The sequence below is a fragment of the Ambystoma mexicanum genome, chromosome 2q (genome assembly GCF_040938575.1).
Source record: "Ambystoma mexicanum isolate Mex_15411 chromosome 2q, UKY_AmexF1_1, whole genome shotgun sequence".
NCBI classification, from domain to species: domain Eukaryota; kingdom Metazoa; phylum Chordata; class Amphibia; order Caudata; family Ambystomatidae; genus Ambystoma; species Ambystoma mexicanum.
Genome location: NC_090924.1, coordinates 125,088,336 through 125,102,111, shown reverse-complemented (window position 1 = coordinate 125,102,111; position 13,776 = coordinate 125,088,336). Strand labels below are relative to the sequence as shown.

The window sequence follows — 13,776 nt, the reverse complement described above, 5'->3', positions numbered from 1 at the left end:
ATACATGTGAGGATGCTTGCCTTCCCAGTGTATTTCTCAAGCTCTTGAGAGCATATGCTATTTCCATGGGAACGCAAATAAGTTCATACTTTACATTTGTGTGTGACAAAAGGGGAAAAAAACTATTTTGTGTGAAATGCCAGCAGAGAGTGTTTCTGCCCGGTCTCGAACCGGGGACCTTTCGCGTGTGAGGCGAACGTGATAACCACTACACTACTGAAACAGCTGCTTGCTCACCTTTGTAGGGACTGGGAGAACAGGTGCAAAGGGCAGTGCAAGTGGACCTGCTTAAAGACTAATCAAATGCCTTGCGCCTGAAGCTCACACAATCCAGCCTAAAACATACGTCCTATCAAGCATGCGCACATATACAAGTATGCCAGCTGAGGGCCTATGCAGCGTACAGAGGGAAGGACATATTTCCACTTTGAGATCGGAAGGCCAAAACTCACAAGCAAATCAAGGAATGTTACTGAGAGCTAACAGAGAACACAAAGTGCTTGTCGCAAGGACATGGCACGCAAAGAGGTTCAGGAAGTGAATTGTTCATCGACTACTGCTTACCGAGAAAACCAGAGAGTCTGTCCAATGAAAATAACAAAAAAAAGGAGCTCAAGTTAACCACCTTGATTGGGCTCGTCCGGGATTTGAACCCGGGACCTCTCGCACCCAAAGCGAGAATCATACCCCTAGACCAACGACCTTTGAGCATTTGACGGAATTGTCCTCAGCGTTTGCACCCCCCTTAGGATTCGAGGCCAAGAATGCCTATTCCTGAAGTTTGTTCCTGCCGCTGAAAGCCTTGTCGGTGTATGAGCCAAATGAATGCCCCAGTCGGCACGCTCTGACTGTCTTCACAGGTCTCCTCCTCATCCCGAAGGTTGGTGGCCCATTGACATCAGGGTGGAAGGTGCTTGCGATACACTGTTCCTTCCTTCCTTCCTTCCTTTATTCCTCTTATGCTGTTTATGTAATAAGAGGGGACGATACACAGAAGAGAGAAAGTGGCCCAACACACTAGACTAGCAGTCTTCTGATCAATCTGCAGCTGGCAAGGTGGGGGAGAGCCTTTATTTTGCACCTGCCGGGATCTGCATTGGCAGAAGCTCTGAGGGCTGGGCCTTTCCTTTTGCCTGTAAAAACAAAAAGCAGCCCTCCTCCCTCCAGCCCTGAGAGCATGGGCGTGACTCTGGAAAAAGCAGCATCTCCCCTTTGGTAAAGATGACCATTGCACAGCTGCTCACTCAGAGCTCGATCGTGCTCGATCAGGCGAGATATATTTAGGTCACCAGCAAAGTCTGTTCTCTTTTCTTGCGTAGGGTGAGCATTCACAGAGCCCAGCTTCGTTGACAAGAGTGCAAAAGGTGTATACTAAAAGCTTTCTGCTTTACTTGAGCGCCATGGCAGTTATTATATTTTGGCTGCTCCAAGCAATCTCTGTCCAGCCGATGCAAATTTCCAGCTCAGATTTTCCCAGCACTCAAAAAGTCCCTCCTCCCGCCAGCTCTGCTTTCAGGAAGTTCAGCAGAAGCAGTCCAACTTCTGTTCCCACTTCAGAGGAAAAGCTTTCTCGGGCCAGAGAAAGCCAGGGAATCACTGTACCGTCAAGTGCATTTCTTACAACTGGTAATCCCTCAGAACACAGAAATGAAGAAGCTGTATATGAAAATGTGATATTTCTTTGGTACACTAACCTATGTAACTAATATGGACCATTTCAGAGGACGGAGCGGACCCAACTGTGATCCCAGAGACTCAAATACCCAGCAGTAGGGAAAATAAATCCTCTCTGTGCTCTGCAACATTACATACACAAAATGCAAGCGCGTGCATTTTTTTATTGGCCCCATATACAGAATACATGTGAGGATGCTTGCCTTCCCAGTGTATTTCTCAAGCTCTTGAGAGCATATGCTATTTCCATGGGAACGCAAATAAGTTCATACTTTACATTTGTGTGTGACAAAAGGGGAAAAAAACTATTTTGTGTAAAATGCCAGCAGAGAGTGTTTCTGCCCGGTCTCGAACCAGGGACCTTTCGCGTGTGAGGCGAACGTGATAACCACTACACTACAGAAACAGCTGCTTGCTCACCTTTGTAGGGACTGGGAGAACAGGTGCAAAGGGCAGTGCAAGTGGACCTGCTTAAAGACTAATCAAATGCCTTGCCCCTGAAGCTCACACAATCCAGCCTAAAACATACGTCCTATCAAGCATGCGCACATATACAAGTGTGCCAGCTGAGGGCCTATGCAGCGTACAGAGGGAAGGACATATTTCCACTTTGAGATCGGACGGCCAAAACTCACAAGCAAATCAAGGAATGTTACTGAGAGCTAACAGAGAACACAAAGTGCTTGTCGCAAGGACATGGCACGCAAAGAGGTTCAGGAAGTGAATTGTTCATCGACTACTGCTTACCGAGAAAACCAGAGAGTCTGTCCAATGAAAATAACATTGGAAAAACAAAAAAAAGGAGCTCAAGTTAACCACCTTGATTGGGCTCGTCCGGGATTTGAACCCGGGACCTCTCGCACCCAAAGCGAGAATCATACCCCTAGACCAACGAGCCACGGTCCTTTGAGCATTTGACGGAATTGTCCTCAGCGTTTGCACCCCCCTTAGGATTCGAGGCCAAGAATGCCTATTCCTGAAGTTTGTTCCTGCCGCTGAAAGCCTTGTCGGTGTATGAGCCAAATGAATGCCCCAGTCGGCACGCTCTGACTGTCTTCACAGGTCTCCTCCTCATCCCGAAGGTTGGTGGCCCATTGACATCAGGGTGGAAGGTGCTTGCGATACACTGTTCCTTCCTTCCTTCCTTCCTTTATTCCTCTTATGCTGTTTATGTAATAAGAGGGGACGATACACAGAAGAGAGAAAGTGGCCCAACACACTAGACTAGCAGTCTTCTGATCAATCTGCAGCTGGCAAGGTGGGGGAGAGCCTTTATTTTGCACCTGCTGGGATCTGCATTGGCAGAAGCTCTGAGGGCTGGGCCTTTCCTTTTGCCTGTAAAAACAAAAAGCAGCCCTCCTCCCTCCAGCCCTGAGAGCATGGGCGTGACACTGGAAAAAGCAGCATCTCCCCTTTGGTAAAGATGACGATTGCACAGCTGCTCACTCAGAGCTCGATCGTGCTCGATCAGGCGAGATATATTTAGGTCACCAGCAAAGTCTGTTCTCTTTTCTTGCGTAGGGTGAGCATTCACAGAGCCCAGCTTCGTTGACAAGAGTGCAAAAGGTGTATACTAAAACCCTTCTGCTTTACTTGAGCGCCATGGCCGTTATTATATTTTGGCTGCTCCAAGCAATCTCTGTCCAGCCGATGCAAATTTCCAGCTCAAATTTTCCCAGCACTCAAAAAGTCCCTCCTCCCGCCAGCTCTGCTTTCAGGAAGTTCAGCAGAAGCAGTCCAACTTCTGTTCCCACTTCAGAGGAAAAGCTTTCTCGGGCCAGAGAAAGCCAGGGAATCACTGTACCGGCAAGTGCATTTCTTACAACTGGTAATCCCTCAGAACACAGAAATGAAGAAGCTGTATATGAAAATGTATTATTTCTTTGGTACACTAACCTATGTAACTAATATGGACCATTTCAGAGGACGGAGCGGACCCAACTGTGATCCCAGAGACCCAAATACCCAGCAGTAGGGAAAATAAATCCTCTCTGTGCTCTGCAACATTACATACACAAAATGCAAGCGCGTGCATTTTTTTATTGGCCCCATATACAGAATACATGTGAGGATGCTTGCCTTCCCAGTGTATTTCTCAAGCTCTTGAGAGCATATGCTATTTCCATGGGTACGCAAATAAGTTCATACTTTACATTTGTGTGTGACAAAAGGGGAAAAAAACTATTTTGTGTAAAATGCCAGCAGAGGGACCTTTCGCGTGTGAGGCGAACGTGATAACCACTACACTACAGAAACAGCTGCTTGCTCACCTTTGTAGGGACTGGGAGAACAGGTGCAAAGGGCAGTGCAAGTGGACCTGCTTAAAGACTAATCAAATGCCTTGCGCCTGAAGCTCACACAATCCAGCCTAAAACATACGTCCTATCAAGCATGCGCACATATACAAGTATGCCAGCTGAGGGCCTATGCAGCGTACAGAGGGAAGGACATATTTCCACTTTGAGATCGGACGGCCAAAACTCACAAGCAAATCAAGGAATGTTACTGAGAGCTAACAGAGAACACAAAGTGCTTGTCGCAAGGACATGGCACGCAAAGAGGTTCAGGAAGTGAATTGTTCATCGACTACTGCTTACCGAGAAAACCAGAGAGTCTGTCCAATGAAAATAACATTGAAAAAACAAAAAAAAGGAGCTCAAATTAACCACCTTGATTGGGCTCGTCCGGGATTTGAACCCGAGACCTCTCGCACCCAAAGCGAGAATCATACCCCTAGACCAACGAGCCACGGTCCTTTGAGCATTTGACGGAATTGTCCTCAGCGTTTGCACCCCCCTTAGGATTCGAGGCCAAGAATGCCTATTCCTGAAGTTTGTTCCTGCCGCTGAAAGCCTTGTCGGTGTATGAGCCAAATGAATGCCCCAGTCGGCACGCTCTGACTGTCTTCACAGGTCTCCTCCTCATCCCGAAGGTTGGTGGCCCATTGACATCAGGGTGGAAGGTGCTTGCGATACACTGTTCCTTCCTTCCTTCCTTCCTTTATTCCTCTTATGCTGTTTATGTAATAAGAGGGGACGATACACAGAAGAGAGAAAGTGGCCCAACACACTAGACTAGCAGTCTTCTGATCAATCTGCAGCTGGCAAGGTGGGGGAGAGCCTTTATTTTGCACCTGCTGGGATCTGCATTGGCAGAAGCTCTGAGGGCTGGGCCTTTCCTTTTGCCTGTAAAAACAAAAAGCAGCCCTCCTCCCTCCAGCCCTGAGAGCATGGGCGTGACACTGGAAAAAGCAGCATCTCCCCTTTGGTAAAGATGACCATTGCACAGCTGCTCACTCAGAGCTCGATCGTGCTCGATCAGGCGAGATATATTGAGGTCACCAGCAAAGTCTGTTCTCTTTTCTTGCGTAGGGTGAGCATTCACAGAGCCCAGCTTCGTTGACAAGAGTGCAAAAGGTGTATACTAAAAGCTTTCTGCTTTACTTGAGCGCCATGGCCGTTATTATATTTTGGCTGCTCCAAGCAATCTCTGTCCAGCCGATGCAAATTTCCAGCTCAAATTTTCCCAGCACTCAAAAAGTCCCTCCTCCCGCCAGCTCTGCTTTCAGGAAGTTCAGCAGAAGCAGTCCAACTTCTGTTCCCACTTCAGAGGAAAAGCTTTCTCGGGCCAGAGAAAGCCAGGGAATCACTGTACCGGCAAGTGCATTTCTTACAACTGGTAATCCCTCAGAACACAGAAATGAAGAAGCTGTATATGAAAATGTATTATTTCTTTGGTACACTAACCTATGTAACTAATATGGACCATTTCAGAGGACGGAGCGGACCCAACTGTGATCCCAGAGACCCAAATACCCAGCAGTAGGGAAAATAAATCCTCTCTGTGCTCTGCAACATTACATACACAAAATGCAAGCGCGTGCATTTTTTTATTGGCCCTATATACAGAATACATGTGAGGATGCTTGCCTTCCCAGTGTATTTCTCAAGCTCTTGAGAGCATATGCTATTTCCATGGGAACGCAAATAAGTTCATACTTTACATTTGTGTGTGACAAAAGGGGAAAAAAACTATTTTGTGTGAAATGCCAGCAGAGAGTGTTTCTGCCCGGTCTCGAACCGGGGACCTTTCGCGTGTGAGGCGAACGTGATAACCACTACACTACTGAAACAGCTGCTTGCTCACCTTTGTAGGGACTGGGAGAACAGGTGCAAAGGGCAGTGCAAGTGGACCTGCTTAAAGACTAATCAAATGCCTTGCGCCTGAAGCTCACACAATCCAGCCTAAAACATACGTCCTATCAAGCATGCGCACATATACAAGTATGCCAGCTGAGGGCCTATGCAGCGTACAGAGGGAAGGACATATTTCCACTTTGAGATCGGAAGGCCAAAACTCACAAGCAAATCAAGGAATGTTACTGAGAGCTAACAGAGAACACAAAGTGCTTGTCGCAAGGACATGGCACGCAAAGAGGTTCAGGAAGTGAATTGTTCATCGACTACTGCTTACCGAGAAAACCAGAGAGTCTGTCCAATGAAAATAACAAAAAAAAGGAGCTCAAGTTAACCACCTTGATTGGGCTCGTCCGGGATTTGAACCCGGGACCTCTCGCACCCAAAGCGAGAATCATACCCCTAGACCAACGACCTTTGAGCATTTGACGGAATTGTCCTCAGCGTTTGCACCCCCCTTAGGATTCGAGGCCAAGAATGCCTATTCCTGAAGTTTGTTCCTGCCGCTGAAAGCCTTGTCGGTGTATGAGCCAAATGAATGCCCCAGTCGGCACGCTCTGACTGTCTTCACAGGTCTCCTCCTCATCCCGAAGGTTGGTGGCCCATTGACATCAGGGTGGAAGGTGCTTGCGATACACTGTTCCTTCCTTCCTTCCTTCCTTTATTCCTCTTATGCTGTTTATGTAATAAGAGGGGACGATACACAGAAGAGAGAAAGTGGCCCAACACACTAGACTAGCAGTCTTCTGATCAATCTGCAGCTGGCAAGGTGGGGGAGAGCCTTTATTTTGCACCTGCCGGGATCTGCATTGGCAGAAGCTCTGAGGGCTGGGCCTTTCCTTTTGCCTGTAAAAACAAAAAGCAGCCCTCCTCCCTCCAGCCCTGAGAGCATGGGCGTGACTCTGGAAAAAGCAGCATCTCCCCTTTGGTAAAGATGACCATTGCACAGCTGCTCACTCAGAGCTCGATCGTGCTCGATCAGGCGAGATATATTTAGGTCACCAGCAAAGTCTGTTCTCTTTTCTTGCGTAGGGTGAGCATTCACAGAGCCCAGCTTCGTTGACAAGAGTGCAAAAGGTGTATACTAAAAGCTTTCTGCTTTACTTGAGCGCCATGGCAGTTATTATATTTTGGCTGCTCCAAGCAATCTCTGTCCAGCCGATGCAAATTTCCAGCTCAGATTTTCCCAGCACTCAAAAAGTCCCTCCTCCCGCCAGCTCTGCTTTCAGGAAGTTCAGCAGAAGCAGTCCAACTTCTGTTCCCACTTCAGAGGAAAAGCTTTCTCGGGCCAGAGAAAGCCAGGGAATCACTGTACCGTCAAGTGCATTTCTTACAACTGGTAATCCCTCAGAACACAGAAATGAAGAAGCTGTATATGAAAATGTGATATTTCTTTGGTACACTAACCTATGTAACTAATATGGACCATTTCAGAGGACGGAGCGGACCCAACTGTGATCCCAGAGACTCAAATACCCAGCAGTAGGGAAAATAAATCCTCTCTGTGCTCTGCAACATTACATACACAAAATGCAAGCGCGTGCATTTTTTTATTGGCCCCATATACAGAATACATGTGAGGATGCTTGCCTTCCCAGTGTATTTCTCAAGCTCTTGAGAGCATATGCTATTTCCATGGGAACGCAAATAAGTTCATACTTTACATTTGTGTGTGACAAAAGGGGAAAAAAACTATTTTGTGTAAAATGCCAGCAGAGAGTGTTTCTGCCCGGTCTCGAACCAGGGACCTTTCGCGTGTGAGGCAAACGTGATAACCACTACACTACAGAAACAGCTGCTTGCTCACCTTTGTAGGGACTGGGAGAACAGGTGCAAAGGGCAGTGCAAGTGGACCTGCTTAAAGACTAATCAAATGCCTTGCCCCTGAAGCTCACACAATCCAGCCTAAAACATACGTCCTATCAAGCATGCGCACATATACAAGTGTGCCAGCTGAGGGCCTATGCAGCGTACAGAGGGAAGGACATATTTCCACTTTGAGATCGGACGGCCAAAACTCACAAGCAAATCAAGGAATGTTACTGAGAGCTAACAGAGAACACAAAGTGCTTGTCGCAAGGACATGGCACGCAAAGAGGTTCAGGAAGTGAATTGTTCATCGACTACTGCTTACCGAGAAAACCAGAGAGTCTGTCCAATGAAAATAACATTGGAAAAACAAAAAAAAGGAGCTCAAGTTAACCACCTTGATTGGGCTCGTCCGGGATTTGAATCCGGGACCTCTCGCACCCAAAGCGAGAATCATACCCCTAGACCAACGAGCCACGGTCCTTTGAGCATTTGACGGAATTGTACTCAGCGTTTGCACCCCCCTTAGGATTCGAGGCCAAGAATGCCTATTCCTGAAGTTTGTTCCTGCCGCTGAAAGCCTTGTCGGTGTATGAGCCAAATGAATGCCCCAGTCGGCACGCTCTGACTGTCTTCACAGGTCTCCTCCTCATCCCGAAGGTTGGTGGCCCATTGACATCAGGGTGAAAGGTGCTTGCGATACACTGTTCCTTCCTTCCTTCCTTCCTTTATTCCTCTTATGCTGTTTATGTAATAAGAGGGGACGATACACAGAAGAGAGAAAGTGGCCCAACACACTAGACTAGCAGTCTTCTGATCAATCTGCAGCTGGCAAGGTGGGGGAGAGCCTTTATTTTGCACCTGCTGGGATCTGCATTGGCAGAAGCTCTGAGGGCTGGGCCTTTCCTTTTGCCTGTAAAAACAAAAAGCAGCCCTCCTCCCTCCAGCCCTGAGAGCATGGGCGTGACACTGGAAAAAGCAGCATCTCCCCTTTGGTAAAGATGACCATTGCACAGCTGCTCACTCAGAGCTCGATCGTGCTCGATCAGGCGAGATATATTTAGGTCACCAGCAAAGTCTGTTCTCTTTTCTTGCGTAGGGTGAGCATTCACAGAGCCCAGCTTCGTTGACAAGAGTGCAAAAGGTGTATACTAAAAGCTTTCTGCTTTACTTGAGCGCCATGGCAGTTATTATATTTTGGCTGCTCCAAGCAATCTCTGTCCAGCCGATGCAAATTTCCAGCTCAAATTTTCCCAGCACTCAAAAAGTCCCTCCTCCCGCCAGCTCTGCTTTCAGGAAGTTCAGCAGAAGCAGTCCAACTTCTGTTCCCACTTCAGAGGAAAAGCTTTCTCGGGCCAGAGAAAGCCAGGGAATCACTGTACCGGCATGTGCATTTCTTACAACTGGTAATCCCTCAGAACACAGAAATGAAGAAGCTGTAATATGAAAATGTGATATTTCTTTGGTACACTAACCTATGTAACTAATATGGACCATTTCAGAGGACGGAGCGGACCCAACTGTGATCCCAGAGACCCAAATACCCAGCAGTAGGGAAAATAAATCCTCTCTGTGCTCTGCAACATTACATACACAAAATGCAAGCGCGTGCATTTTTTTACTGGCCCCATATACAGAATACATGTGAGGATGCTTGACTTCCCAGTGTATTTCTCAAGCTCTTGAGAGCATATGCTATTTCCATGGGAACGCAAATAAGTTCTTACTTTACATTTGTGTGTGACAAAAGGGGAAAATAACTATTTTGTGTAAAATGCCAGCAGAGAGTGTTTCTGCCCGGTCTCGAACCGGGGACCTTTCGCGTGTGAGGCGAACGTGATAACCACTACCCTACAGAAACAGCTGCTTGCTCACCTTTGTAGGGACTGGGAGAACAGGTGCAAAGGGCAGTGCAAGTGGACCTGCTTAAAGACTAATCAAATGCCTTGCGCCTGAAGCTCACACAATCCAGCCTAAAACATACGTCCTATCAAGCATGCGCACATATACAAGTATGCCAGCTGAGGGCCTATGCAGCGTACAGAGGGAAGGACATATTTCCACTTTGAGATCGGATGGCCAAAACTCACAAGCAAATCAAGGAATGTTACTGAGAGCTAACAGAGAACACAAAGTGCTTGTCGCAAGGACATGGCACGCAAAGAGGTTCAGGAAGTGAATTGTTCATCGACTACTGCTTACCGAGAAAACCAGAGAGTCTGTCCAATGAAAATAACATTGAAAAAACAAAAAAAAGGAGCTCAAGATAACCACCTTGATTGGGCTCGTCCGGGATTTGAACCCGGGACCTCTCGCACCCAAAGCGAGAATCATACCCCTAAACCAACGAGCCACGGTCTTTTGAGCCTTTGACGGAATTGTCCTCTGCGTTTGCACCCCCCTTAGGATTCGAGGCCAAGAATGCCTATTCCTGAAGTTTGTTCCTGCCGCTGAAAGCCTTGTCGGTGTATGAGCCAAATGAATGCCCCAGTCGGCACGCTCTGACTGTCTTCACAGGTCTCCTCCTCATCCCGAAGGTTGGTGGCCCATTGACATCAGGGTGAAAGGTGCTTACGATACACTGTTCCTTCCTTCCTTCCTTCCTTTATTCCTCTTATGCTGTTTATGTAATAAGAGGGGACGATACACAGAAGAGAGAAAGTGGCCCAACACACTAGACTAGCAGTCTTCTGATCAATCTGCAGCTGGCAAGGTGGGGGAGAGCCTTTATTTTGCACCTGCTGGGATCTGCATTGGCAGAAGCTCTGAGGGCTGGGCCTTTCCTTTTGCCTGTAAAAACAAAAAGCAGCCCTCCTCCCTCCAGCCCTGAGAGCATGGGCGTGACACTGGAAAAAGCAGCATCTCCCCTTTGGTAAAGATGACCATTGCACAGCTGCTCACTCAGAGCTCGATCGTGCTCGATCAGGCGAGATATATTTAGGTCACCAGCAAAGTCTGTTCTCTTTTCTTGCGTAGGGTGAGCATTCACAGAGCCCAGCTTCGTTGACAAGAGTGCAAAAGGTGTATACTAAAAGCTTTCTGCTTTACTTGAGCGCCATGGCAGTTATTATATTTTGGCTGCTCCAAGCAATCTCTGTCCAGCCGATGCAAATTTCCAGCTCAAATTTTCCCAGCACTCAAAAAGTCCCTCCTCCCGCCAGCTCTGCTTTCAGGAAGTTCAGCAGAAGCAGTCCAACTTCTGTTCCCACTTCAGAGGAAAAGCTTTCTCGGGCCAGAGAAAGCCAGGGAATCACTGTACCGGCATGTGCATTTCTTACAACTGGTAATCCCTCAGAACACAGAAATGAAGAAGCTGTAATATGAAAATGTGATATTTCTTTGGTACACTAACCTATGTAACTAATATGGACCATTTCAGAGGACGGAGCGGACCCAACTGTGATCCCAGAGACCCAAATACCCAGCAGTAGGGAAAATAAATCCTCTCTGTGCTCTGCAACATTACATACACAAAATGCAAGCGCGTGCATTTTTTTACTGGCCCCATATACAGAATACATGTGAGGATGCTTGCCTTCCCAGTGTATTTCTCAAGCTCTTGAGAGCATATGCTATTTCCATGGGAACGCAAATAAGTTCTTACTTTACATTTGTGTGTGACAAAAGGGGAAAAAAACTATTTTGTGTAAAATGCCAGCAGAGGGACCTTTCGCGTGTGAGGCGAACGTGATAACCACTACACTACAGAAACAGCTGCTTGCTCACCTTTGTAGGGACTGGGAGAACAGGTGCAAAGGGCAGTGCAAGTGGACCTGCTTAAAGACTAATCGAATGCCTTGCGCCTGAAGCTCACACAATCCAGCCTAAAACATACGTCCTATCAAGCATGCGCACATATACAAGTATGCCAGCTGAGGGCCTATGCAGCGTACAGAGGGAAGGACATATTTCCACTTTGAGATCGGACGGCCAAAACTCACAAGCAAATCAAGGAATGTTACTGAGAGCTAACAGAGAACACAAAGTGCTTGTCGCAAGGACATGGCACGCAAAGAGGTTCAGGAAGTGAATTGTTCATCGACTACTGCTTACCGAGAAAACCAGAGAGTCTGTCCAATGAAAATAGCATTGAAAAAACAAAAAAAAGGAGCTCAAATTAACCACCTTGATTGGGCTCGTCTGGGATTTGAACCAGGGACCTCTCGCACCCAAATCGAGAATCATACCCCTAGACCAACGAGCCACGGTCCTTTGAGCATTTGACGGAATTGTCCTCAGCGTTTGCACCCCCCTTAGGATTCGAGGCCAAGAATGCCTATTCCTGAAGTTTGTTCCTGCCGCTGAAAGCCTTGTCGGTGTATGAGCCAAATGAATGCCCCAGTCGGCACGCTCTGACTGTCTTCACAGGTCTCCTCCTCATCCCGAAGGTTGGTGGCCCATTGACATCAGGGTGGAAGGTGCTTGCGATACACTGTTCCTTCCTTCCTTCCTTTATTCCTCTTATGCTATTTATGTAATAAGAGGGGACGATACACAGAAGAGAGAAAGTGGCCCAACACACTAGACTAGCAGTCTTCTGATCAATCTGCAGCTGGCAAGGTGGGGGAGAGCCTTTATTTTGCACCTGCTGGGATCTGCATTGGCAGAAGCTCTGAGGGCTGGGCCTTTCCTTTTGCCTGTAAAAACAAAAAGCAGCCCTCCTCCCTCCAGCCCTGAGAGCATGGGCGTGACACTGGAAAAAGCAGCATCTCCCCTTTGGTAAAGATGACGATTGCACAGCTGCTCACTCAGAGCTCGATCGTGCTCGATCAGGCGAGATATATTTAGGTCACCAGCAAAGTCTGTTCTCTTTTCTTGCGTAGGGTGAGCATTCACAGAGCCCAGCTTCGTTGACAAGAGTGCAAAAGGTGTATACTAAAAGCTTTCTGCTTTACTTGAGCGCCATGGCCGTTATTATATTTTGGCTGCTCCAAGCAATCTCTGTCCAGCCGATGCAAATTTCCAGCTCAAATTTTCCCAGCACTCAAAAAGTCCCTCCTCCCGCCAGCTCTGCTTTCAGGAAGTTCAGCAGAAGCAGTCCAACTTCTGTTCCCACTTCAGAGGAAAAGCTTTCTCGGGCCAGAGAAAGCCAGGGAATCACTGTACCGGCAAGTGCATTTCTTACAACTGGTAATCCCTCAGAACACAGAAATGAAGAAGCTGTATATGAAAATGTATTATTTCTTTGGTACACTAACCTATGTAACTAATATGGACCATTTCAGAGGACGGAGCGGACCCAACTGTGATCCCAGAGACCCAAATACCCAGCAGTAGGGAAAATAAATCCTCTCTGTGCTCTGCAACATTACATACACAAAATGCAAGCGCGTGCATTTTTTTATTGGCCCCATATACAGAATACATGTGAGGATGCTTGCCTTCCCAGTGTATTTCTCAAGCTCTTGAGAGCATATGCTATTTCCATGGGAACGCAAATAAGTTCATACTTTACATTTGTGTGTGACAAAAGGGGAAAAAAACTATTTTGTGTAAAATGCCAGCAGAGAGTGTTTCTGCCCGGGGACCTTTCGCGTGTGAGGCGAACGTGATAACCACTACACTACAGAAAAAGCTGCTTGCTCACCTTTGTAGGGACTGGGAGAACAGGTGCAAAGGGCAGTGCAAGTGGACCTGCTTAAAGACTAATCAAATGCCTTGCGCCTGAAGCTCACACAATCCAGCCTAAAACATACGTCCTATCAAGCATGCGCACATATACAAGTATGCCAGCTGAGGGCCTATGCAGCGTACAGAGGGAAGGACATATTTCCACTTTGAGATCGGACGGCCAAAACTCACAAGCAAATCAAGGAATGTTACTGAGAGCTAACAGAGAACACAAAGTGCTTGTCGCAAGGACATGGCACGCAAAGAGGTTCAGGAAGTGAATTGTTCATCGACTACTGCTTACCGAGAAAACCAGAGAGTCTGTCCAATGAAAATAACATTGAAAAAACAAAAAAAAGGAGCTCAAGTTAACCACCTTGATTGGGCTCGTCCGGGATTTGAACCCGGGACCTCTCGCACCCAAAGCGAGAATCATACCCCTAGACCAACGAGCCACGGTCCTTTGAGCATTTGACGGAATTGTCCT

The 13,776-nt window shown here is 47.3% G+C and overlaps 8 non-coding genes across 8 annotated transcripts; all 8 read right to left on the bottom strand.

Annotated features, from left to right (window-relative positions):
- Window positions 1-150: 150 nt before the first annotated feature.
- On the bottom strand, window positions 151-223 carry TRNAV-CAC (transfer RNA valine (anticodon CAC)). The gene has a single exon. It is a non-coding gene; the product is annotated as a tRNA-Val (tRNA).
- A 1,784-nt stretch (window positions 224-2,007) lies between these two features.
- On the bottom strand, window positions 2,008-2,080 carry TRNAV-CAC (transfer RNA valine (anticodon CAC)). The gene has a single exon. It is a non-coding gene; the product is annotated as a tRNA-Val (tRNA).
- Window positions 2,081-2,500: 420 nt separating this feature from the next.
- TRNAP-UGG (transfer RNA proline (anticodon UGG)) lies at window positions 2,501-2,572 on the bottom strand. Its single transcript has one exon. It is a non-coding gene; the product is annotated as a tRNA-Pro (tRNA).
- A 1,778-nt stretch (window positions 2,573-4,350) lies between these two features.
- Window positions 4,351-4,422, bottom strand: TRNAP-UGG (transfer RNA proline (anticodon UGG)). The gene has a single exon. It is a non-coding gene; the product is annotated as a tRNA-Pro (tRNA).
- A 1,311-nt stretch (window positions 4,423-5,733) lies between these two features.
- On the bottom strand, window positions 5,734-5,806 carry TRNAV-CAC (transfer RNA valine (anticodon CAC)). Its single transcript has one exon. It is a non-coding gene; the product is annotated as a tRNA-Val (tRNA).
- A 1,784-nt stretch (window positions 5,807-7,590) lies between these two features.
- On the bottom strand, window positions 7,591-7,663 carry TRNAV-CAC (transfer RNA valine (anticodon CAC)). The gene has a single exon. It is a non-coding gene; the product is annotated as a tRNA-Val (tRNA).
- Window positions 7,664-9,960: 2,297 nt separating this feature from the next.
- On the bottom strand, window positions 9,961-10,032 carry TRNAP-UGG (transfer RNA proline (anticodon UGG)). The gene has a single exon. It is a non-coding gene; the product is annotated as a tRNA-Pro (tRNA).
- Window positions 10,033-13,672: 3,640 nt separating this feature from the next.
- Window positions 13,673-13,744, bottom strand: TRNAP-UGG (transfer RNA proline (anticodon UGG)). Its single transcript has one exon. It is a non-coding gene; the product is annotated as a tRNA-Pro (tRNA).
- Window positions 13,745-13,776: the final 32 nt, after the last annotated feature.